A 4,248-nucleotide genomic window follows, 5' to 3' on the forward strand; every position below is an offset into this window, starting at 1 on the left:
CCCCGTCCCGCGCCTCCCTCTCCCGGCGGCCCGGCCCCGGGGGCCACCCGGCGACCCGGCACCCCCCCCCTCCCGCCCCCGTGACGCTCGGACAACACCGGCCCGGCCTCTCCCGGGGGCTGCGGGAGGGGGACAGGCCCCTCGCGGGCACGAGCTCCCCGCGCCGCTGGGACGGGGGTGCTTGGCAGCTGTGACATTTTATTCTCGGGTTTAATGTAGCCCCTGCAAGTCGCCGGGCTCTAAATTCAAAAGTAATGAGTATTAGATGAGCTTCTCGAATTAGCTGTGCATTTAGGTTAATTAAGCCGGCAGCGTTCTGATTTATGGTAACTAGTTGAAGGGAACAGAAGCAATTTCACCAGCTTGGCTACCGTCTGCCGAGCAGCAAGTCCCTGAACGGGGGGAACCTGCTCTGGCCACCACCGACACACTGGCCCATGCCACCCGCAGCCCGTTAACCCCCTCCGCGAGCCCCGGGACCACGGAAGCAGCCTGCGTCCCCGAAGGGACCGCCTGGCCCAGCAGGCTGTCCCGGCCTAGCGCTGTCCCCAAGGGCCCTGGCGCGAGCTCCTGCTGCCCGGCGCTGGGCCGCCCGCGGGGGCTGCAGGTCCCAGTGCGCGTGTGCGCGCCGGTGGGGAGCAGCCGGGCTGCACCGCGCGCCAGCGGCTCTGGGCTCGGGGCCGCGTGTCTGGACAGCGTTGCTCGCTCTCTGTTTCTGTCTGGTGTGGGTATTTATTTCACACCACTCACTGCAGTCTGCCAGCAGCTGCGACGGGGCCCGCGGGCTCCCGGGAAGCCGTCGGTGTGGTCCTTTCAGCTGTGCTGAATTTGGCCCCTACAGGTTCCTTTTATGGCCCGGGGGTTTTTCTCTGCTCTGCACCGGTGACTTCAACAGCATCACGCTGGGCTGAGCGGGGAGCGCAGCAGATGCGACCGGCTCGGGGCTGCCAGTCCTTGCTGCTTTCCCCTCTGTATCCTCCCGCAGCGGAGCTGGGCACCCGGCGCCCCTGCAAGCCCCAGCGGCTCCTGCAACGCAGCCGGGCTGAGAAGGGCCGTTCCCGGAGGAGCGATGGGCGCTCACAGCCCAAGCGAGAGCCAGGAAGCCTCAGGCCAAGCCGGGGACAACCCCAGCCCTGTGTCTTTCCACACTGTCGTCCCTCTGCTCGAGACGGCTGTTCCCGGCGTGGCGGCCGCATTGCTGCGCCGGAGCCGTGCTCACATCGCATCCATCCACAGGCAGCTCTGCCACTGCCTCCGCGGCCGCAGCGGCCGCAGCCGCCCGTGCGGGTGGGGAATGAGCCCAGCCCGCCCCGATCGCCACTGCCGCGGGGCGCCGGGCTGCATGGCAGGCCCACGGCTGGCTGCTTCCCCGTGGAACGCCGGCAGCTCCTCCCTTCCGTCTCCTGGCTGGCAGCGGATTAAAATTTCATCGCTTGAGAGGCAGAGAAGGTGCAAAGGAGGAGAGCGAGCACGAGGCAAGGCGGGGGGAGCCTCCCCGTCCCACGCATCCCACTCGAAGGGCTGCGTGCGGGCACTCAGCCCTCTCTGGAGCAGCCCCGCGAGCTTGCTGCCGCCTCCGAACGAGGCCGCACGTGGCCCAGGCGGCGTGAGCTCGGCTGCTGGAGCTGGGTACTCGGAGGCAGCCGTGCAGAGGCTGCCATGGGACAGATGCCTGCTTCCCGGGGGGGTTCCTCTGCCGGGGTGTGAGGCTACGCAGGGACCCGCCACCCGCAGGGACCTGTGCTGGGCTCCGGCCGGCCACGTCCTCCGGGTGCTGGCTCAAGTGCCAGGTCTGCTGAGGTCCCCAGGGTGCTGCATCTCCATCTCCCTGACAGCGGCATTTTGCTGCCTCCTTACAAGGAATCCAAAAGGCACATTTGCTCTTTTCCAGCCTTGCCGCATCTGCCGTCCTCAGCAGGCTCCTGGCCACGCTGAGGTCCCGCTTGGGCCCCCCAGTTGTGGGGGCAGCAGGGGCCTCTCTCAGCCCTGTCCCGTCTTCCCCCCCCTCCCACCGCTGCAGAAAGGCCCTTTCGGGCAGGCCCGGCTCCCCCGTGGCCCCGCGTGGAGCGGAGCCTCCTCCGCTTTCCCTGCCCGAGCCATCGCATCACTATCCGAGGCACGTGATGTGCCCATCGCGTCCCCCCTGTGCCAATTAAGTCACAGCTCTAGTTACATATTTAGGTGAGCAAGCTGTTGCTCATCCTCCTTGCCTCACCGTGCAGACGTCTGGGAGGGGGTCGTGCGACGGCCCCGCGAGGAGCCGCGGTCCCGGCTGCCGCCTCCCCGGGAGCCCCCGACCCGCCGGGCCCCTCACTCCCATCCTGCTTCGCCTCCGTCGTGCCGGGGCGCTGAACGTGCGGGGCCGGGCTCCGGCAGGCACCAAGCACCAAGACCACTTCACGGCGATGTGAAAAAGTGCTCCTAAATCATCGTTACAGGTTAGGACCATTACGAGCGTCCCTTTTTGGCACGGGCTGCCTCGCACACAGCCCATTAAGGAAATGGATGCGGCGTGTGGAGATGCTGCGGTTATTAATAGCGGCGCTCCGTCGCTGGGGACGTAATTCCCAGGCCCTTCCCGGAGAGGAGGGAGCGCTCTGCCCCGCAGTGGGCAGGCGCCGCGTCCAGGAGCCCACGGAGGGCAGGTCCCCGCGGGGACCCCGGCGTCTCCAGGGGACGGCAGTCAGGGCAGAGGGATGCTGGCGGGTCCGGGGGGACCCTGTCCCGCTGCTGCCCTCCGCCCCGGCTCGCAGCGCTGTCCCCGGCACCACGGGAATGGAGACCGGGGGCTGAGACGCGCGCGCAGCAGCTCGGCTTCTCCTCCCGGCAGCAATCTCGGTATAATTGGATGGAGAAACTGCAGTAATTAGCAGGTGCCCGACGTGGCGAGAATTAAACGGCTGTGGCTCTGCCTTCCTAAGGGCCTGGCAGAGCGGCCGTGCCGGCGGCCCTGTCCTGCCTGACCCTGTGCCCTGTCCCAGCCTGGCCGCGTGTCCTGTCCCCTCCTGGACACCAGCTCCCCGGCGCAGTGTCCAGCCCCGTCCTGCTTCGGCCGGGTGGGCTCCCTCCGTGCACCTGCCGGGCTCCGGGATGCCCACGCCAGCCCGGCTCCAGCACCCGGCACGGCAGGGCTGCCCTGGGAATGGCGTGGGGCCCCCGTCACCCACATCACCCCAAGCCCAGACCAGGGCCGGTGCGACATTGCAAGGTGACGCCTGTGTCCCACCAGACCTGCCGGGGACCCGCCAGACCCGTGGCCCAGGGGAAGCGGTCGCTGGGCTGCGCTTGCCCAGCCGGGGCTGTTAGCTCCCCTGCCCGGCCCAGGGCGACCGCCAAAGGGGCCAGGGAGGCTCCGCCGGGCCGGGGGCTCCTCGGGGGCTTGGCGCAGCCTGGGATGCGGCTGGCGAAAGGGCTCGGGGCGAAGGAGCCCAGAGCCCCAACGTTGAAGGTCGGTCAGCGGCACATCGCTCATGCTGCCGTTGGCTGGGGAAGCGGCACTGAGGGCTGCTAACCCCTGCGGCCCCCCCACGGCCCCCGTCTCCAGCTGTTGATATCAGTGGGGGGACACGGCGTGGGCTGCTGGCGCTGCAGGGTGCTGTGCAGGGTGCAGGCAGGGTACGGTGCTGTGCAGGGTGCTGTGCAGGGTGCAGTGCTGTACAAGGGGTGCTGTCGGGGCGCTGCACAGTGCAGGGGTGCAGGTGGGGTGCTGCGCAGGGGAGCTGCCAGGGTGCTGCTGGGGTGCTGGGTATGCAGGGGTGCTGCACATGGGTGCTGCCGGGGTGCTGGGCATGCAGGAGTGCTGCGCAGGGGTGCTGCTGGGGTGCTGCTGGGGTGCTGGGCGTGCAGGGATGCTGCACAGGGGTGCTGCACAGGGGTGCTGCCGGGGTGCTGGGCATGCAGGAATGCTGCGCAGGGGTGCTGCCGGGGTGCTGGGCATGCAGGGGTGCTGCACAAGGGTGCTGCCGGGGTGCTGGGCGTGCAGGGATGCTGCACAGGGGTGCTGCACAGGGGTGCTGCCGGGGTGCTGGGCGTGCGGGGGTGCTGGCAGGGCGCTGTGCCCCACGCCGCCGGGGTGCTGGGCCAGGCCCGCTCGGCTGGCGCGGGGAAGGCCCTTGCTGCCATCTGCCGACATCCCGCGCCCAGCACAGCCCCGCGCGGCGCCGCGGTGGGGGCCCCAGCCGGCCCCCGGCCCCCCCCCCGGCCCTGCCAGCGCCCCGCAGGGAAGGGGCCGGTCCCCCCCCCTCGGCT

This window comes from Apteryx rowi, unplaced genomic scaffold (assembly GCF_003343035.1).
Source record: "Apteryx rowi isolate R43461 unplaced genomic scaffold, aptRow1 scaffold_68, whole genome shotgun sequence".
NCBI lineage: Eukaryota > Metazoa > Chordata > Aves > Apterygiformes > Apterygidae > Apteryx > Apteryx rowi.